A 23,020-nucleotide genomic window follows, 5' to 3' on the forward strand; every position below is an offset into this window, starting at 1 on the left:
CTTACACTCCCATTTAACCACGTTAACGACTCACTAGACTTATATGGAACCATCCTACACTCATATTTAACCATGTTGGCGACTCACTAGACTTATATGGAACCATCCTACACTCATATTTAACCATATTGGCGACTCACTAGACTCATGTAGAACAAACTTATACTCTCATTTAACCATGTTAACGACTCACTACACTTGTATAGGACTATCTTACACTCCCATTTAACCACGTTAACGACTCACTAGACTTATATGGAACCATCCTACACTCATATTTAACCATGTTGGCGACTCACTAGACTCATGTAGAACAAACTTATACTCTCATTTAACCATGTTAACGACTCACTACACTTGCATAGGATTATTTTACACTCCCATTTAACCACGTTAACGACTCACTAGACTTATGTAGGAATATTTTAGTCACTAATTTAATTCAATCAATGTAAATTCTGATTATTTAATTTTAATCTTAATTTTTAGTTATGATTAAAAATTTCAATTGTGTAAATTCTAATTAAATTAAAAATGAATTTAATCAATCAACTAATTTTGGCCGATTAAATTGTTTAATCTTAATCATAATTTAAATTAAATTTTGGTTTAATTTAATTGGTTAAATTTTTGCCCATTTAAAGGTATCACTTGCTTTTAGAACCGACTACTATATTCGAGACTAAAAACAAGCACACCCATAAAATCTGCTTTAATACTCACAGAGAATAAAATTGGAGGATGGAGAATAAAGGATACATTTCGCTCTTTAATCACTGAACCACAAACTGTAACTGGATTGGCTGAGATACTGAACTCATCGGTATTGATTGATAATTTACAAGAATTAACCATTTCAAACTAACACTATTAGTTTTAGAACTGTTAATCGTTGGTAGAGTTTGGTCAGACAGAGAATAACATTTAGTAGTTGTCTACTATATATATTTATATTAGACTTGGAAGATCAACTTGAGACCAATAGTTTGGTGAAACTAGTTCCCAGGTAAACTGGCCATTGTTGTAGTACACTACTACCAAAGTACTTCCGCCCTTCGCTAATTGTCCTTTGCACAATATTGCTTCTAATTAATCTCATCATTGAAGAAATAAACTTTAACACGATTAACTACAATACTAATTCTTGCAATGCTATATTTAATAACTGGGCAAAAATATCTACATAGGAAGAGAATCTATTAATTAAATTATTAATTGAAAAGGCTATCCAATTTTATCTTTTAAAAGCTGCTTCGATCTAGTGGAATTTAAGTTGGATATTTTAGAAACCACATAGAAAACGGAAAGCTGAAGTCCTGATCGCAGAGCTAGAAAAGAGTGAATAGCGTATTTCCTATGTAGATTTTTCAAATATGAGTCATAACCAGGAGATACAAGCGGAAGAGCTCATAAGGCGGGGATATCACTACCGGTACTCCAAAACTGAATTACGGTTTCTCTCTCTCTCTCTTTATTTCTTTCTTTGTCTTTCTTGCTCAATTTCTTCCACTATTTTCATGACCTTGGTGTTATCACAAAGAAGTAGCAGGAAGTGATCTTTATAAATTACTAATCTTGCTAAGTAATTTTTGGGCTAACGTGAGAGGACTTTCGGCGAGGATACGCCCTTGGACCGAGAAGAATATGGTGAGAAGCTAGCGCCTGTAAGATAGGGAATGCCCTCTTCCAATTGTAGCGAGATAGTTTCTTAGAGCCAATAAGCGTCATACAAGTTCATCCCTCCCCCTAGATGTGCAGATCCAGACAAACGTCACACCTTCTGGAGTGATCTCCTCTAATAAATTCACGGTTATATCTGCTGTTCGTAGAGGTCGCAAATAAAAAAAAAAAACAGGCGAGTTATCGTTGACATTCTTACGAATCAACCAACGTTGGCATGGAACCTCAAAACGTTTACCTCAGATGTACAAATCGAAACGTGAGGAAATGCTTTCTTTACTTCTTTAGAAGTAAATACTTCTAGTCATTATGCAATTTCATTGAAAGAGTACCTACTAATAACTCACTAGAAAAGTTTAACTAGCTTCAGGAGTTTTTGAAAAGGAAATGCTTGCCGAGTGAGTAGTACAAGAAGCGGAACTAGAGTGCGCAACGATCTACTACATATTCAACGAACTGATTAACATATCCAAGAAATAAATCCAACTATAGTATTTACATAAATCTTTTTATGCCAATCTTTAAATTGCTAAAGTTTCTGTAAGTTACAAACAGTATAACTGTAAAGAGATCTTTTAAGTATATGATTTTATAATTTTAATCGATTAACATATCGATCATTTAGAATCAATAAATATAGAACAAAAATCTGACGCGAAAGATTAGTTGATTTCCTCTCATTATAGTGCTAAAAAGAAGTGTTCCAATTAATCTAGGCATCTTAATCTAATAATCCGTCAGCTTCCATTTCCAACACTTCGTGAGTATCCCCATTCGATGTCTGAGACGGCTAAGGCACAGCGATTTTTTTTTTTTTTTTTTTGAACGGCGGAAGTATTTACTGAGTAGAGTCACCTCAGGGTCCTGACTACTTCACATATCTCTTGTAATCAGCTGATTTACTTGTTGAATCTTTACTTGCCCCAAAATTTAAAAATTTTGTATAAATTAATTTGTTATTTTTAGATTCGTTTGGATTCGTATGTCTTTAAAGTCAAATTTTACTGCGCTCTGAAAAGTTCTATGGTGCCTTCCGCTATACTTTGTTAGTTAATGTTACGCCATTATTGTTATTTTATTAAACACTGATGTTATTAGTTAAATTAGATTATCACGGCCAATGTTTAGTCATGATATTGTTGTGTTATTATGATATTAGTTTGTACTTTGAATTAGTTTATAAGTTTGGAATAGTTTTAGATTAACTTGTAACATGAATTATGGAACATCTATCGATATATACCATAACATCTCGGAGGCACTGGTTTACACTAATTATTTTTTGTTTAAAAAGAAAAAAAAAAATCTTTTTCATAGACGTTCAAAACGTCTTACTTCCGATGACAACTCAAATTGGACAAAATACCTGATTGCAATATTTCCTCTTAAGAGAGACAAGAGAAAACATATCTGAGAAATTCTGGTGACTTATATTGCCAGAAAATAAATGTACTATTGGTTGATCTAGTCATCATAGGAAACAGTAGTAATATCTAAAATGTGGATTGACATTGTCACAGTTGATAGATGGTGCAAGTTGGATGCTGGAAGTGTTGCATTACCAGATCATTCTCTCCCTCTCTTGTCATCCATCGCTCTTACTTCCACTTCCACACTTCCCCCCGGATGTACGCGGCCTTAAAGTAGTTTAACATATGTCTGTTATCCATCATCTTTTACATTTTTCGTTCCCCACTTCTTATATCATATTTCAGTGCATTGTCACCGTGTCAAAGTGGGAAAAAAATTTGAAAGGTGTAAAAGCATTTTTCCGGCGGATATAAAAAAAAAATGTTTAAAGGTTTCTAGGAAATTTGAAGAAATGATTTCCGCGAAAGAGATTCGAAACTAAATCTGGTGAGTCACACAATCCCACAAAAAAAAAATAATTGGTGAGTTATAAATTTATATCCAGATTTTAGGCAAATTCCGAGTGTTTTAATAACAAATTTTCCGAGGTACCCTTAATAGTCTTTTGGGATTCGCAAGGAATAATCCTCATCGACTATCTGGAAAAGGGTAAAACTATTACAGGTGCATATTATTCATCGTTATTGGACCGTTTGAAAACCGAGCTGCAAGAAAAACGCCCACGATTGGCCAACAAAAAAAGTCCTTTTCCATCACGACAACGCACCAGCTCACACCTCAGCAGTTGTGGTCGCAAAATTAATGGAAATAGGGTTCCAACTCGTTTCACATCCCCCCTATTCTCCAGACTTGGCTCCCTCGGACTACTATTTGTTCCCCAATATGAAGAAATTGCTGGCGGGAAAAAGATTTTATTCAAACGAGGAGGTAATTGCAGAAACGAATGGCTATTTTTCAGACTTGGACAAATCCTATTATTCGGAAGGGATCAACAAACTAGAGCAGCGTTGGACGTAGTGTATAAGCCTAAAAGAAGACTATGTTGAAAAATAAAAAAGGTTTACCCCAAAAAATTAAGTAGTTTTTATTTTTGCACGGACTTTTCAAACGACCCTCGTAAACTTTTAATAATAATTTTAGAATAAAATTATTTAAATTTTACTCTTAAATTCATTAATCATCTGTGCAACGCGCTCTACAATATTTGATTGGGTAGTTGATAATGCTTCACGTCCTGGTAGATAAATAATTACTTTTTAAATTAATTTTAAATCAAATTTTAGCCAATCAGAGTTTATAAATGGCGCATAAATGTTTAATTAGCAAACAAAACGAACTTCATTGTGTTTTGTCCACATTTAATGGCCAAATTTTAAATTTTAACGTTTATTTTTTTTCTTGGAAGGGGGGATGACTGATTCATTAAGCCATTAGATTAGATTAAACTAAGGGCGGCCTCAAGGCCTACGCCACCGCGACCCCTATGGATCTATTGTTGCTCCCCGGCTTTGGAGCTCACCCTCCAGACCCGTCCGCTTAATCAGACTCTTAATTCTGGAGAGTGGCTCCTGGGTAAAGCTCTCAGTCCTTGGTTATCCCTCCCCGAGAAGTAACATCCTTAGCCATACGAGCTCTTCATTAAGCCATAAAGAAGAAAGATTATTGTCAATTTCAGTCATTTTTTTTTAATTTATTTTTTGCGAAGCTCTGAACCCAGGGATTGGTACATCTACAGGGCTGAGGAACCTATGCTTTGCAGGAACAAATCCTAAGCTTTGCAGGAACAATCCTATGCTTTGCAGGAACAATCAACGATTTTTTTACGTAATCAATGTAAATGAAATTGTAAATTTTAAAATAAATATAATGTAAATCATTTTTGTAAACAATTTCTTTAAATTTTAGGTGTTCCTGTAAAACATACACTTCCAACAGACCCTAAAATAACTAGCTACAAAACTCTGAAAAAACTAGACCCTGCTATTTTTTTTTTTTTTCGTAGAGTCACCAGGAGCCCCGGGAATGAAGAGGGACGAAAAACTTGGGAGAGTTTCTGAAACCACGCTACAGTTCTAATGCCAAGTTGGGTCGAGCGAGCAGCGATCGGCGGGGAAACAATGTCCCACAAACTGGGCTCGAACCTTTAGGGGCAGGTGGTTTAGTGAACTGGGCACCAAGCGGGGATAACCCTGTTCTACAAGTCCAGCTGCAAAGGGCTCCTGTGAAGCTCTTACAATTTCACTCCTCCGTTAAAGTAGAGAACACTGTCCGGATGCTGGCTGTGCACCAGCTGAAAGCTCTAATCACCAAACTGATTGACGCTTTCTAATTGAAGCGGCCAAAAGAATTAAGTAAGACAAGAATCACATTTGCCTCCTACAAGAATTTTTAAACAAAATCTCTGCCCGATTAAAGATTTAATGGGACCCCACTTATGAATTAATAATTTGTTTACAAGCACCTCTAATAATCTCTTATTTAACTGATCCTTCAAAATGTAATGCATCAAAATCTTGTTTATGGGTAACTAATCATAAAATTTACTTCAATTGATTGTCTATAATTGATTATAGCTTCCATCGTCTTGACGCCTAATCTAGGAGAAAGATATACATTTGCAGGAAACAATTCTTACAACCAAAATCTACTATCCATCAAAGAACTGATCCATCTATCTCATCAAGATCCATAAATCACTCTAAATGATCGTCTATTTGGGCTATTTGTCAAACATTGCAGTCATTTAGTAGTAGAATTTATTTTTATTTGGACTTTTTGCTAAGAAGAAAGTTTTCTATTGGTGATTAATGTCCTAATGGAACTAGATAAGTAATTAACAGAGCACTGTGAGGTAATCTACTGATGGAAATGAAATTAATCACACTAGACCAGATTTACCAAGTCAAATTGAATTTCAAGATGCCCCTTTTAGTCCCTGATTTACTGTTACTATTTATTTCTATTGTTTGCAGGGATAGAATTAGCTCAGAGGTTACTGGACTCCTGCGCAGAGATTACGATTTACGAATGCGGCTGCAGGCCTGAGGTTTACTTTTCCTAGGAGCTTCTTACACCTCACTATGTCTGTAAGTACGAGGAAACCCTTTCTGAAAGCCTGAAAAATGCACTGGGGAAAGAAAAACTCCGGGCGCCATTAGATTGTTGGCGCGTCTTAAATAAATTAAATAAAAAGTTACTGTACGCAATTAGATACAGGGAAGTTTGCCAAGGTTTTTTTTGCAAAATCTTGACGCAAATCGTTAGTAAATATTTTCTCTTTATCGGAGAAAGCTGTGACCGCTTTAGGCCAACTTGAAAAGATAGGTTCACGATACAACGGTGAAAATGGAATCAGTGGGATTGCTGAAGTTGCTCCGGAATCTGGGAGAAGGAAGCCAGATAGAGCTTTGATAATGTGCAAGAAGTGTAAGCGATTCCACACAGAAAGCTTCATATCAGGTCCCTTATCTCCTTAGCATCCCCTCCATCTTTATCTCTTCAAAGGCTTTGTTTCAGAAGCTGAGCAATTGTAAGGCAAGCAACATTCCAGATCTTGTGGAATCAGTTCGAGTGGAAAAGAACGTGAGACCCTAATACGCCCGCAAAATCAGATCTATATAGCAGCTTCAAAGCAAAACTTGCCTATACAGTTTGTCATCGTAATGCCATCAGCAGAAGAAAAATAATGGAAGTAAGTGAAGCTAAAAGAGGAAATTATGAAGAACACAGAAATTGTGACCACCGTCTCTCCAATCCTCTACTCCAGTCGGTGAACACGAACAGCCACTATTAAAGCTATGAATATCCGCCTCAATTTACACATATTGATTCAAAAAGTGGTAATTTTAAGTACATGAGTCAGTCGAACTGACGTACTTCCCTTCTGTAAGCGATTGCTGGCTAACATATTGTGATAACTTTATAGGAATTCAGAACCATAAAGATTTAGTTTTCCATCTCTTCAAAGACAAAAGCAGCTCTAGAGAGAGACAGAGAGAGAGAGTTGTAAGTTTAATTATCTCTTATCTAAATCAAACACGCATCTCACATAATTCTATTCACTTAACTAAGCACGAATGCACATTAGAATGAAACTAGTACCTGTAATCTATAGTGCAGAATCTAGAACTCAAATCAACTAACCTAAACCCAAGTCTGAGACAAGCGCTTCATTTGTCTGCTTTTTCAAAGGAAGTTTACCAAAAAAAATATCTTTGATTTCCTCCGTCTTAGCTCCGCATACTTTATCCTGTGTGGGTCTTGGATTTTCTTGCATGCTTCGTCTCAGATAGATGAATCAGTATGATGTAGAGAATTCAATTCAACTTCATTAAGTTATCGACTTGCATTACATTGCTGATTCTACAGCTGCAAGCTGTCAGCAACTGTAGTTGGAGATGGTAACCTAAGTGAAGCCAAAATCTCTACACCAAACTGATTATTGATTATTGATTAAAGCTTCCACCTCTGATGGTTGATTGCTTAATGTCCAAAACCGGCCAGGGACATAAACATGCGTGATATGATGGTTAAAGCCAAAGATATTAATCAGCACTCAGACTTAACCCAATTTTCCAGCAGTTTCAAAAAAAGAAAAGTCTTTAAATTTTTTTTTTCACGCATAAAACCAGAAACCAAACTCTGATTTTAATTTAAACAGTACAGCGATTGCGCATGACAGCTAAATCACCAATCACCAGAGAGAACCAATTTTTTATCTAGCAGAAACAAACATTTAAGATTGGGTTAAATTTCTTAAAAGTTGCTTTGCTGTTATTGTTCTAGTAAATAAGTTAAAAACGTTATTTCAGATTACAAACATGGAATTGAACAAAACAAAAATCTTTATATCTTTATAATCTAATATTACAAAAGTTACGGACAACTAAGACGCATTAGGATCATGGGACTAACGTTTTGGGGACTAACGTGCGTTGCACAAATCCAAAATTGGACACAATCGAAGTATTTCCTCTTTCAAAGAAGGAAGCGAGAGAAACAAGAAATGACTATCATGGACTTACATAATAATGGACAGCAAAGAGTACAGGATAGAAGTGTGCCAGAGAATTAAAATTTTAAACTGTAAGATGGGAAATTGTTTTATTAATGATATACATTTTTCATATCTTGTTTTTGTTTATGAACAGGCTATAAAGAGAAAAAATATAGGAGAGTGGAAGATACATAGCCTTCGGGATACATCCTAGAGTTATAATAGGCGGACAGGATGAAAGGAGTAAAAGGAAGGACATTATATACAGTACACGCACAGGAAGTTTCATTGGTTGCTGCTACCATCGACCGTACTTCCGTTACAGTGGGAAGCTGTGGCCGGTAAATTCTACTATCTCTCATTGGGGTTTTTCCTTTAGTTAGGAAAAATAATAAAGTGCAAGTTTCTTTTAATAGTTTAAACAAAAATAAATATTAACCGGAAACACTAAGCTTTTCTATTTCTCTTACTTTTTGTATTCAGAATCATTGCAATCGTGCAGACTTTTCTATTTTGAAATATGAATAAGTACTGTATCACATTGCTCTGGATATGTGTATGGGTGTGTGTGATCAGCATAACTAGGAAATCGGAAAATTGTAGGAAGTCCAAATTTCCTATTTGATTTAATTGCTACCACGGAACATGACGCAATTCCTCAAAGAAAAGGAAAATACTTTCTATCTAATAGAAAATTAATACGTAAGAGAACCAGCCATTTCGTCCGAGATAGCAGCTGTAAAGCTAAGATCCCTGAACTGTAGGTAGTACAACACAAACATCAAGAAAGCTGAACACAGCTCCTTAGATCCTGAAGAAACAGTTAATCATGTTCAGGTTTAGAACTAAATCTCTTAGACGTTAGCGTTGCAACTAAGAAGCTCAATTACAGAAATTGAAACGAACAGGAATCAAGGAATGGTGCCACAACTCATCCAAAAAAAAAAAGAAAACAACACAAAACATTCTGAATCCAACCTTCAGAAGTAAAACTGTTCATCACTCTCTTCCAGGATGCAAATAGGACACCGTTGGGAGCATTACAAGAAAGCCCTCAGGAGATTTCGAGGGAAATTATTTCCAATAAAAGTAAATAGAACTAATGTAAGTAATGCAGTAATGTATAAATGATCGATTGGTATGCTTGATAAGTTTATGATAGATGAGGAATAGATTTAATTAGTTGTTAACCTAGAACATATGTATACATTACAAGTAATTCGAATTAAAAATATATTTTTTTAATTTATTCAGTAATTTACTATCCGTATATAAATGTATTACAATATGTAAATAGGAAGTAAATAAGATGAACTGGTGCGTGAAGAGGAGGAGAAGAGAAACTACCCGGCGGTTGTACTCTTTACAGGATAACGATGGTGACGATGATCTTCAGACTGCAAGGAAGTCCCAGGGTGATAAAGTCGGAATGACAGAGGAGGCGAGAGATTGGACGAAAGGATTTGAGCAAGTAGAGAGAGCAGTATGTAACTTGTGTTATTTCGTTTTGGCGAGTTGTTTGTACGAATGGAGATGTTGAGGTTGATGTGAAGATTGAGGTTAGTCACGTAGAAAGGAGCATCAGCTATTTATCGGAATAGTTTTGATTGGAATGTCCTGTACAGTCCGCCCGTCCAGCTAGGCAATTTGGAGCACCGCTCAGTTTATTCTGTAAAGCAGTTTCACACGTGTTGTCGTTGCTAGTCTTTTAAGACTATTGTGTGAGTTCCACGTGAATTGTTTGTCTATGAACAGTCCAAGGTAGCGCACCAGTTCTGTACAAGGAAGAAGATTGTTGTTAAAGAAGACAGGTGGACAGGAGCCCCGCCGGAGTCAAATAATTCTTTAAATTCAAGGCAATGATTTCACTTTGGGATTTAGGAGCATACGCACCACTAGTTTCAATCTCGTTAGATTTATTCTTGGCTGGAAGATGGTAATACATGTTTTCACTCCTTGCCTTGTTGCAGAAGGAAGTATTACGATCGGATCCAGTTTGCTCCAAATTCAATTTAAACCGGATGTGCATGTTATGAATCATAATTATTCCGTAGGCATTGAAGGTATTCGCGAATTTCCCCCAACAGCTGACTCACAACCCGGTTAGATGCGATCACGTCAGTTACTAAATGCCTACGTTGGGAAATTAATTAAAAATTAAACTCCATTTTGAAATTCAAAGTTAAATTTTTATTGCATAATTAGTATTAAAAGAATTGAATCACTGGCTTACGGTTATGTTCAACCCAGTAATCAGATTAGTATTCAAAACGGTATTAATTTAATATTAATACAAAACTAAACGTGATTTTGATTTTAATTCATTCAGAAATTTCGCTTAAAAAAAATAAATAAATTGTTGATTTGAAAACAAATAACTGTTGAAATTTAATTAAGTCAATAAAAATTTTGTTGTATTTTTATTGGCCCAAAGTAGAATGAAATTTTTATACAATTCTCTGGAGAATTATGTGACGACAATGTATAGTTTTGAATCCCAAAGAGCTATAAAAACAAATGTCCTGATTCTTTAAGAGAATTATGAGTTTATATCTTGATTTTTATAAAACATTAATTCCAGTATTATTTTGTATCTATCTAGTACATAAATTTGATTTATCAGTTCCATTTCTACCCTTAGTTAATACCTAAAGTAGTGCTCTTTCTGTTATTGATGTATTAAATTTATATACAAAAGCTCGCACAATAGTATAGTACATTAGAATTAATTATGCATATTAGACTGGGGCAAGTGTGTTGCATTATTAAAGTGAAGAACAGATTTTCTGATCTTCAACCCGAGTCTATCTATGGGACAAACGAGGGGTTTGATGTCTAAAAACCTTTTTTAATTGAGAAAAAAGAATCGAAACTAGAAACAGGCATGTTTCGAACTTAATAATTTGTAAGAATAATCTAGAATAATAGGGAAATTAAAAAACGGAAATATCTTCAGAGACTGATCCGCCAGTTTTGTATAAAGTATCGTGCGGCCAGCAACACGATATCGTGTTAAAAACCATATAACCCACAATCTTATTTACAGTAAAAAAATGTTCGCAGACGTTCAAATTACAATATATAGGTTAAAAATATAGTTCAATTAAGAATTATAATCGGAGTTATCAGTCTTTCCAAGTTTTTCGCGGGCGATTGGCTTTGTAGAATGTGTTTTGTATATTCAATTGCCAAACATATTTAGGAGAATACACTACTAGTTTCAATCTCGTTAGATTTATTCTTGGCTAAAGAATACACGTTTTCTCTCCGCCATGTTGCAGAAGGAAGTATTACGATCGGATCCAGTTTGCCCCAAGTTCAATTTTAACCTTTAGGAAAACCATAGAAATAGTGGCAAAAAACCATATCCTGTCTTTGAGAGAAGGATGTTAAGGTTTTAGGGATTGATAATTACAACCTGCCAGGATTCCTTATCTTCTTGGAGGTGGTTTCCACACCCACAGAGAGTCTGGGTGGTTTCCGGATTGTTTAGGGAGGATATGTCCTCCCTGCGGAATTGAGGAAGGGTTTTTATTTTATACCCCATCTACAAGCACCCTGATCCCCAAGTATTTCCCTAAAGAGTGTGAGCTGTTACCAGGGTTAAAGGGATGCATCCCAATCTCTAATTTGGGGCCAATTGGGGGAATATCGGGGAAGGACTTCGCGTAGAATTGAGCACAAGAAACCTGGAAAACGACTCGCCTCCATTACTAGCTTGTTCTCTTTTTGATCTGTTACAGGTTTTCTCAATAGAGGCATAGTTGACTCAAAGGCTGGATCTTGAATATGATGGCTCTTTCAGATTTTTGAAAGAGAGATGGAGATAACTACAAAACACCTCCCAACTGACTGGGTTGCCATCATTCAAGAAAGATTCAGATACCTGGGAATGGAACATACTCCCAAAAACCCTCTCTGGATGCTCTTCACCATCTGGTGGGGTGCAGAAGGGACTAATTTGGCACTAGTAAAGAATAAAGGAGAACTTATTACAGGAACCTCTTGGGGCACAAAACAAAAAATAAAATGCCCTTCCTCCGAATTTGGGTTTTTCAAATTATGCTAACCAAAAACAGACTGCGCTATAGACTAATTTGTTAACTCCACTTTTTCATAGGTTTACAGAAGATTTCGAAAACCTGAATTTCCGGTATAAATCTATACGGTACATAGTACTTCCTCTTAACAGTAGAAAGTGGAAGTTAATCATGGTTAATCGAGTAAATTTCTGCGAAAGTTGACTTCAGAAAACTTGAATTTTCAATTTTCGTGTAACATACATCACGTTTACTTTTGGATTTTCTCGCGGAAAACCATTTTAAGGAATTTTTTAAGGAAGTAAATAGAAATTCCGCTTGTACCACTCAATATGACAAATAATAAATCAAATATTTTGTCTAAAATTCCCAGTTTGAAGACAAAAAAAAAATGAATAAACCGGAAATTGTGATTTACTCAAGGTTTCGTTCGTTGTACTTGATCATATATTTTTTATTTCTGCTCATATCACTAAAAACCGAAAGAAATTAAAAATTTAATAAAATTATTAAAGTCAATAACTTTAGTCGAAGGCAATTTTTGACCATTTTAAATTCCAATATAGGCTATTTAAATAAATTAAAAATTTATAAAATCCATAAGCTTTTTTTTATGTTTTATTTGTATCTGTGTCAGAAGGTCAACAAGAAAAGCGCAGTTTGAATGAGGTAACTAAATTTCAAATTATTAAATCGTAATATTTATGAAAAGTAGAGATTTTTCTAATATAATTAAAAAATATTTCATGAATTAGGTACCTAATAATTAAAAAATTAATGTAATTAAGTACACGAGACAAACATGTGATGTTTATTGCGAATTTAATTGGTATTAAAATAAAGTCCAAAATACTGAGTTAAAATTTACTTCAAAAAAAAATTAATAAAATATTTTATTAATAAAACCATGCACAAATAATCTACTCTAAAAATTTGTTAATTATAAAAATAGAGAAAATGTTTTTGTAAAAAAAAAATTAAAAAATATGTGCAATATAAAAGGCTTTTTACAAAATTTTTCATCCATATATTTTATTTATTAATTTCTGGTGACTTTTAGTTTTTGTTTTTTGATTTTGTGAAATTAATTGTCGACAAAATACCTGATTATAATTTCTTGATAAGTCCAAAAATGGTACAATTAATTAAAATTTCGTTGAGTAGTTTTTAATTTTAATAAAATTAATAATTTGATGAATAATCAGGTGGTTTGTTTATTTGGTTCAAAAAAAAAAAAAAAATTTGATCTTGAAGAGAATTTGAAATCTCCGTATATTGACGTAGCGTAACTTGCTGTTGAACTGAGGGTGGCCCGAGGCAAACTGAGTTCATACTCTCTTTCACGCAGCGCGTTCTCAACGGCAAAGGGTAGGAAATGGTACATGGAGTAGGGGAAGATTTTAACTTCCAAACGTTCTTCCCCACCCTATTAGAACAATTGTGCGATATAAGTGAGTAGAATATCGGCTTCCTAAACTCCAACAGGTATTAATAGAGCTTCTGTTCTCTTTTTTTTCTTTTTTGAGCTTTTGTTCAAAAGAAAAGTGTAGCCAAAAAAGAGGAGTGGGGTTATTGTTCGGTCTTCCGGTTTAAGAATAAACATTTCCTTTACGTAATAATTGTTTGAAAATTAGCTTAAAAAAACGAAGTGAAAGATCGACGACTCTCAAATTCAGGCTTCTTCAAATTTCTATCCTTAATTTATAAAAACTGTTATTTAAAAAAAAAAAAAAAACTGAACAACTTTCCGTCCTCAAATTATTTGGATAATTATTGGTAATCCTGAGATTCACATCTTTTCATCTTATTGAGAGGAGTGGAGGAGCGGGTTCGTTCACAGCACTGCAGGGAAAGGAGTAAGGAGGGAGACATCCTTGACGTCTGTTCCTCTTTCTTACCCCTATCCAAAGGATCATACGGCCCATACCAAAGGATGGATGTGCTAGGATTAGCAGAGCTTCCGGTATATTATAGGGGCTCACCCCTTAAAAACCTAACACAGGCTTGAGAGGGGCCTCCCCCAAAAAAAAAAAAAAGTCTTCGCAAATATCGGAAAGTTGGATGATAAACCCGTTTTTTGAGGGGGGAAGGACTTTAGTGTTTTCCTGAATATCCTAGGGCTATCTAGTGAGTTAGAAGTGGTCACCAGGTGTTGGAGACTGCTTATATTCTCCCTTAAGGGAATCGGAGAAGGGGCACTGTGTGCCAAAGAGTGGTTATATCATTGTACTGACTCCACGATCCCTGGGAAGCCCCTGTATAGGTTAGGCAAAGTCTAAGGCAGGACAGAGTTGTTACCCTTCTTACAATACTCCTAATCTTTTAATTTGAGAAGCAAAGTTTAGAATATCTGGGCAAGCTGTATCTGAGAGGTATGAAGAACATGATCTAGGAGTGATGATCCTAGACCAGGGATGGCGAACCTTTTTGAGACGAAAATTTTAAACTGAATATTTTCAAAACCAAACATCTTTAAAATTCAGTTGGCTAAACTGGGTAAAACGGGACGAAACAAGTGGCTATGGAAATCTCTTTTTACAAACATAACTGAACAAAACCTTACAAAAGTGTGTTTTATCTGAAGAAAAATCTAAATATGGTTATTTGCTTTGGGTTGTCGATTTTTTTAACAAATAAAATATGAGTAAAATTATACATTTTATTTGATATTTTGTAAACACTTTTGCTTTATTTCAAATACCACAAAAGCATTTGCGTTTTAGAACTGTAATGATCAAACTAAAGGTAATGGATAGCATTTAAATTGCTTTTGTGTCAATGCGTGATTGAAAAAAATACAGATAGAATATAAATTATCCACACAATTAGAAAATCTAAATCAACCGGCATGAACAAACAAATGGTTGCCTAGTAATTGTGCGTCAGTGTAAAAGCTTGCGCGGGTCAGTGTCTGACCCGTGGGTCATAGGTTCGCCATCACTGTCCTAGACTATATTAGAATTTCTTGGAAAGCGTTTGATTGTATAGAGTAGGTTGGAACAGAGAGAGTTACCCCCAAAACATCCGTTTTTCTAATCTACCTAAGACTTCTTGGAGAACCTAGGTATCCTACCTAGAATCCTCTTGATAGAAACTTTCTACAGAATATGCATGGAGGGCAAAGAAGTAGGGAATGGAATATCTGCAGGAAGTAGTAGTTATTCCCAACTATCAGCTCCAATTCCACCTCCTAGAAGTTCCTAGGTGAGTTCTTTTATAACCAGAAAGTTATAAGTAGCTGTGCTGAATACCACGCCAACAAAATAAAACTTTAAAAACATGAAAGGACTAACTTTTAGGGTCGAGCATTGTAGAAAGAGTATTTTAATTTTGTTGAAGTTAGCAAAAATATTAAATACCTGAAGGGTTTCATCAAAGGAAAGAAAAACCAAATTTCTAGGTTCTTCTAAAAACTAGGAAACTTCTGAAAATCAAATTTTTGTGGAGGTTACAAATTATTTGTACCAAACATTTCAGTAAAAACTTGAAGTGTTTTGAGGGGCAATTTGGATTGCTAAGTCGAATTCTCTAAATGTGCCCAAATTGAAATCTAAAGTTAAGAAGATATTTCGTTCTTACTCGGGAGATTTTTTCAGGCCTAAAATGATTTTTTTTTTTCATTAAAATCATTTATCATGCTCTCCTTATTACAGTAACAACAAATTTAAATATAGTAACAAAGTTTCCCTTGTCTACTAAAAACAGACATACTATAATAACACAATTAGTATTTAGTTAAGAAATGCAAATTACTACTTTGCATAGTAATCTGCCCAGGATTGAACTCAAAATAAAATTTGCAATTCAAAACCAAATATCCTTTTTAGCTCTTTATATGGCACACAATCTTCTATTCTCACCTCCTCCTACATACCCATGCTATTCAGAACGGGGACGAAAGGGACAGTAAACTGTAACCTGCAATCTGGAATTCTAACAGCTAGAAATTATTTAAATTGAACCCTTAAAAAGAACTACTACAGGTTCTTTAGCTGTACAGCACAATAACAGAAATGAGGAAATTTCTAATAGTTCTATTTTTATCAAAACCCTTAACATTTACAGAACATTATTTAAACCATAGAAATACCTTTATTTTGCAAATAAAAACCGTTCTCTCTAGTAAAATTCTTCCTAATTCTGATGATGACCGTGTAATATTGATGGACCTCAACGAAGGTAAGAAGTACCTATTATACTTTGCAGAGTATCCATAACTTGTGCAGTCAGATTTCTACTCATTTGAGTTGCTTGCTACCTGTCCATCACCGTTCAGTGAGCTCTTAGGGTCAGCAGCTGGATTCGAACGCTGGGGAACCCAATATGCTAACCACTTAGCTAATCCCTTCCCTTGCTACCTAATTGTAGGCTGATGTGAAAGGTCTGAAGGTTGGTTTTTTGTCCATTGGGTGAGGATATGGACACGGCGAGTGCCTGGCGGTTTATTAAATGGTTAGCTTAAGAATTACTCAGAGTAGACGGTACTTTATGCTTAGAGGACACAAGCGTCGTTTTCAAATTCCTCCCACTCTGATGGTCAAGACAAATATACTAAGGCCCTGCTGGTAACTAGATATTAAAGCTTGACCTGGACAGACCCATGCCGAAGCCAACTTAGCATGGCCTTATACCTTTTTTAAAGGCACGACAGATCTGCTAAGATCTGAACAGCGTTTAGATTCTGGTGGAAACTGTGACAAAACAACCGGTTGAGAACCTAGATTTTTGTAAAAAAAAAAGATGGGGTTTTTATTTTTATAGAACCCAACGAGCCTTTTTTCTCACCAGGATGAGGTTAACGCCCTGAGCAGATATTAGGGGAGATTGTATCTCCTAGTCTCTTTAAGATGTTGGTACAATAAGCATCTATTGTAGCGCCCAGGGCACAGGCTCCTCCCCCGAGTTCCAATAACAATAATCACTCCTAACCAAAAATCGCTAAAAAAACATTTAAATACAATTCGGAGATCATGATCTTTGACTTGAAAGCATTTATCTTAAAAATGGTTTTATGTACGTATTATCGTATTATCAATCATAATTAGAACATTAAAAGTATGGTGTCTACAAAATCCCGAATTTGGAGAAAATTATAAACTACTTACAATACAAAAATTTTAATAGCACCTGAGTTTCTTGAGAAAATCTAGCTTTTAAAATGAGTATGAACATTATAAACTATGAAATATTAACTGTGAGAAAAACGAACATATTGAGTGCTTGTACTGAACAGCTGATGGTTTACGTTTAGGATGTAGGTATGAAGGAAGCTGAGGATACTCGCTTTAACGAGTGAAACGCCCTTTGGAGAGGTAACATTCAAACAAGAAAGCAAAATTTCCAAATAAAACGAAAATACTGCTGATATTGAAGGTATCACCAGAGTTAAGAACATTTGAAAGTTGGGAATGCTACATCTAACTATTTGAAACGGTATCTGATTTAAACGAGACAGAGCTGCTGCAGAAAAACCCTGGAAATTGCTGTCGATTGAAGTACTAAAGCCTAGTTCGCATTCTATTCTGTCCACAAAATATTTGGGATTTTAGCTTGAGATGATCAAGATAAGATAACATTGATTTTGCATGATAAGTGTTGTAAATAATAAAAATTCTATGTTGCTAAATGAGAGACAAACGTTTACCACCCGTTACTGGTGGTAACCAGTAAGGTAGATCCAGAGCCAGTTCAGTATTTCTCTAGGTGAACGATTTAGTGATCAATTCATCATAGGATTAATAATGGTACATGGCAGTAACAGCTTATCATCCGAACAATAAGGCTAAGTATACAGAGGCTGAGGAAACTGCTCTTCGGATACAACTGGCAACCATCCAATTGAGAAATCTAAAACGGTTCACCGAATGAAGAAAGGTTAGAAGTAGTCAAGGTAAAATAGTGAAGAAAGATTGCCTTTCAAAATTAGAAGCAAATTCTCGTAACAATGAGTCCCATTTCCATTATATTAAACTTCCGAATCTCTGGTGTTCTATTAGAATAGCCTGTCGTAGGTGATGGCACGGTTACATGGTTGGAAGTCGACCTCAAACAGGAATGAATGGGTACTCTATATAGAGCGAGCTACAAAAAAAAATAAAAATAACTGCAGAGTCTGAGGAACCTAAACTGACTTAACAACCTCAGAATCTAATCTAAACTTTTGTTTAATTTTTAGATTTTACAATAATGCTTAGAATGTACAAAAGATGGGTTCTTGTTGTACCCAGATTATGACTCTAAAGTCAACAAATCTTGCCTTGAGCATGGTATTTCATAAATTAAAGATAAAGTCTACAATACAGATACATTTTTTTGAAGCATATCATTGGTAAAGTTTAATTTTTTCAAATATTTTTGGGAGTTTCAAACCAGAATCTACTATGGGTTGCGTTTAGGATTTAAGATATAAAGTATGAAATATAAGTTGTACGAGGAAAAGCGTTAAAGAAGAAGTAATGTAAATAAAAAGGCTTTTGGTTACAGTAGTTCAGTCAGGAACAATTCTCAGTTTGAACAGATCCATCAATTTAAAATAGAAAAACAATACAAAAATTCTTCCAGAACATCTACAATATTGAGAAAAGCAAAAATAAGCTTAGTTAAAACCAAAATGGTGTAGCAAAAACCTAGAATTTTCTGTAAATACAGCATTTCTTTTTCACATAATGTGATGTACAAATGGAAATGTTCTCAAATACCAATTTCCTCTGTTATGGTTATAGTCCAACCAAATGCAATGTCTACTTCCTAATTAAATTACTTTCTACTAAGGCCCCCCACTTCAGTTTTTAATAAAAGTTCTAGGAGAGAACACCGCGGCTATACATAACCTAAAATGTAGTGTGCTACACTGCACTAGTTGAAATCCGTGATGAATTTCTGTACGGTACTTATTAGTATGATCAAAATTCTGTTCAAGCAGTTATTAAATTAGTGTTTTTTGGTTTGTTTGTGAGCCGAATTAAGCAACATCTAAGTAAATGAATTGTGCTTAAACAAAATTTGTAACAGTTTTGCTGAAATACAAATAATTTTGTGCATTTTCCTTAGTGGGTGACCACACATGTGCATTTTCCTTAGTGGATAAAACTACAACTACTAAACTTGTTTTCCCCTTTAAGTTTTATAAATTTTTAAGAATATCTTCACTTCACTCTGCCCAGGCGAAATGAGAGGTTAGGATGGTGATAAATGTCCTAAAATGTTCTTGTTTTAAAAATCAGTTACTTAAACTAAGTTAACAGTTCTCTGTTCTGTGTTTTAAGTGTAATATATGTTAATTCTAGGTCCGCAAAGTGTTTTTACAGAATTAAATCAATGTAAAGTTAACTGTTTTAGTTTACCTTTGGGCTTATAGTTTTGATTTACAGCCTTTAGTGTACAGCGTGCGTAGCGCTACCAAACGACACAACACTTCACTTTTCACTCATTAAAATAAGTCACACCCGCCTGTAAAAGAGAGGTTATCAATGTTAAATCAACACAAAAACAGTGGCAAGAACTAATTTTTAAGAAGATACACAAATAAAGAAGCTGTTACTTCAACCAAAATGAGCAACAGATTGGCAATCCATTTATGAGCATGGGAAGAATTACTGGTGTAATAATAGAGTTTCAACGTTTATATTAAACATGGAGAAATGTTTACATGAATGTAAAATCATCCATAAACAGGTAATTTTGATAAATTTCAATAAGAGAAGGATGATGTGTTAGCATGAGACTAGTACCAAATTCAGTATTAAAGAATTAACTCATAAATTTTAATGAATGTTTTAGGCTGTTTTTTTGGGGTCTCATTTCATGGATAGTAAGTGATTATAAAAGTGAAAGTCACTCATAAAACCGAGAAATGTTTTCACTAAGTGCTGAAGTCTCTAAGAAAAACTGAAATCCCTTAGAATTAGGTTAAACTCTTAAGATCTAATAATGGAATAAAGTATGTATCAACTAATTATTCAGTTATTCATACATATCTTCTTAATTTTTTGTAGATTAATTGATAAAATATGTTAAAAATGCATTTAATGAGCCAAACTTTCAGAAAGATGGTAAAAATTAAGCAGTTAAGAGTTTACATCACCTCCAAGATTGCTAGTAAGGTATATTGTAGCCAGTTATTAACAGCAAAAATCCATTATAGAAACTATTAATTAGTTTAAATGTGTTCAAAAACCGTTGTTAGTAATGTACCACAAAAAAAAAAAAATGCAAATCAGTAACTTTAAATGATGGCATTCTTAAAGATAAAAAAACTCAATTTTAGATGGCCATCAGAATCTAATATGGCACCCTCAGAACAGTAATTAGATTAAAGTTGAACATTTAATAAAATTCAATCATCTTTACCCATCCAATTAGAATATTAATAAAATTACTCTTAACAAAAAATTAAAATTAGCACAGATTACTGCATGTTAATTTAAAGAAAGCTGTTAATTTTTTTAAAAAAAGATCTTTCAAAGTGGCCATGTTAAAGCCCATTTTGGGAAATTTCTTTTTATGAATCAGACCTTCATTTAACATTAAGCATGTAAACATTTATGCTTATTTTATTGCTAATAGATCATTTAACAAATTTGTATGAGTATTATGTGCTATTTCTTACAATTTATTTGAAAATAATTGAATTGAAATTAGGTACTTACGAGATCCGAATATTAGGCCAAAGCATCGCGAGATTCACTGTGATCACAATATGTATATTCGCAGGAAGGTATGCAAATATAAAATTTTTAAATAATTATTTATTTATTTAATATAAGATCAAAATAAATTTTGTTATTATATTTTAAAACAATTTTCTAAGTTTATTTTTTTTTTTTTTTAATATAATTATATTTCCTTTCTTTTCTTGGTTTCAGCTTTCTGTAACAGACGCCATTTGCATATCTGGTTTTATGACTTTCTGTGGATGTATTAATATTTTGTGAATATGATGCTGTGGTTTGTTTTAATGGTTAAAAAGTGAAATAATTGTTATATGTATATTTTTTTCAATGAAATTGCTAATAAAAAGTATAGTTTGTTGAAACAGAAAGAGTGCAAAGTGAATTTAATATCCTTAAATGTTGGAGCGTTTCAGCAGTTTCGTAAGTCTTTTTAAAGTATTATTTATGAAGATTTCTCTTTTTATCTTTTATCTTTTTGAAGCGTGCCATAAATTTCATAAATATATTTATGAAATTTATGGCAAAATTACCAAATTAAATAAATTATTTTTTCATCTGTTTCATTGGCTTTTCTATTATCTCAATTGATTGAGAATAAGAGATACATCGAACTATTTTATAATTTATCTCGCTATTATTAATATTATTTTTAAGTACTAGTAAAAAGTCATCTTCTTTAATTTAAAATAAAATAAAAAAATTTAATCAATATCTACCGGATGAACAATTATGTAGTCCAGAAATCCATTATTGTGGGTCAATTATTCATAGCATTATTGAACCATCGTTGACACTTGAACGAGATGAAAAGTGTATTTTATATTATTTTATAATAGTATTATTACAATTATTATTTTATAATAATTATTTATAGTATTTTATATAAAAAGTATATTTTAACATTTCATTCTGAAGTGAATTGAATCTTGAAGAAAGGATTTTGTTCTTGCGTTTGGATTTTAAGGATTTTAGCAGAATTTTATTGAACAATACAATTTTATTATTTAAAAAAAGTAATACTTATCATTAGGATCGGCTAGATGAGTAAATTTCTTAACTCCAATTAGGTAGTGCCCTGATCAACCAAATGTTTTGAGTAAAAAACCTGTACAGGCTATTCAGTCCTGCTTTAATTTATAATTTATGAACATCAGTTCTATAAGTGTAGGTGGAGCTGGATTCATTTTGAAGATGCTTGCTGAATTGGGTTGCCAAAACTAAATGTTATTAATTTCTAAGAAGTGTTCCATAATATTGAGTCAGTTAAGTCAAGATAGTTCTCCAAATTTCTTTATTACTAATTTTGAGTCAAGTACATAGTTCATGCCCTTTTTGCAGTCTGATTTGTTGAGTAGCTATCTCTCATCCTGACTATTTTAAGACATAGTTAGTTCTATTACATCTGTAAACAAACAGTTCATAATTCATAATGCACTTTTTTTATCTGACATTGACATTTAGTTCAGTTTATTGCTCAAAAGTGTTCATTATATTTATCATTTTATCTGATAGCTTATATTTTTTCAAGACATTGTATTCTTCTTTATATCATCCTGACAACAACTCTTCGCTGATGTAGCAATAAATTACTATTGATTTGAGAAAACACTGAAGTTTGTTCAGTTGATTGGCCTTATTGCAGGGCATGGTTGTTACAGAATACATCTCGATGGTTATTTAACCTGTGACCTCTGTGTACGTTTAGCTTGGAAAAGGAGCACTCAGATTGCCTTTGTACATTTTATGCTTTTTCTTGGCGATATTTTAGATAAAATTGAATTTACGTCTAGGTCATTCTCATAAAATATCTACTACAAGCATTTTTGTTAAATCTTATTCTTTAACCAGATTTACTGAATAACTTTGGTCATCCTTTACAATTCAAGGATGTATATTGATACGTATATTGGTTTCATATACAGCTTCCTCTAACAGTAAATATAAAGGAATCTTCACTTCCTTCACAAACTTAGAATTTTATAGGCAACCCATGAATGTTGATAAAGGTTATAAGAGATAAAAACGCAAGTTTGGCTGGTCTTACATTAACACTAACGTGTAATTAGAGACTTGTTAATGGATTTTTCAAAATTATAACTAGCCCTATTAAACATTATGAATGAAATTTGGTCCATTTTATTCTTCTTCAACTTCAGCTGTTATTGGGCTTAGACCCCATTTAGCAGATATTCCAAATCATCTGTATCCTTGGCTTTTCTTTTCCGCTGTCTCTATATCTTGTAGCCTCCATTCTTGACAGT

At 33.7% G+C, this 23,020-nt stretch overlaps 1 protein-coding gene across 4 annotated transcripts in view; it reads right to left on the bottom strand.

The window, feature by feature from the left end:
- LOC141461151 (A-type potassium channel modulatory protein KCNIP2-like) overlaps window positions 1-13,390 on the bottom strand; it is a 319,616-nt gene extending 306,226 nt beyond the window's left edge. For 2 of the 4 annotated variants that reach the window (XR_012462621.1, XM_074141913.1), the window contains exon 1: window positions 13,191-13,390. The gene's annotated coding sequence lies outside the window, so the exon portion shown is untranslated. The remainder of the gene's footprint in view (window positions 1-13,190) is intronic. The other 2 variants (XR_012462620.1, XM_074141914.1) reach the window with 2 other exon arrangements.
- Window positions 13,391-23,020: the final 9,630 nt, after the last annotated feature.

This window comes from Rhodnius prolixus, unplaced genomic scaffold, assembly GCF_049639745.1.
Source record: "Rhodnius prolixus isolate KJV_2025 unplaced genomic scaffold, Rpr scaffold_6, whole genome shotgun sequence".
NCBI classification, from domain to species: Eukaryota; Metazoa; Arthropoda; class Insecta; order Hemiptera; family Reduviidae; genus Rhodnius; species Rhodnius prolixus.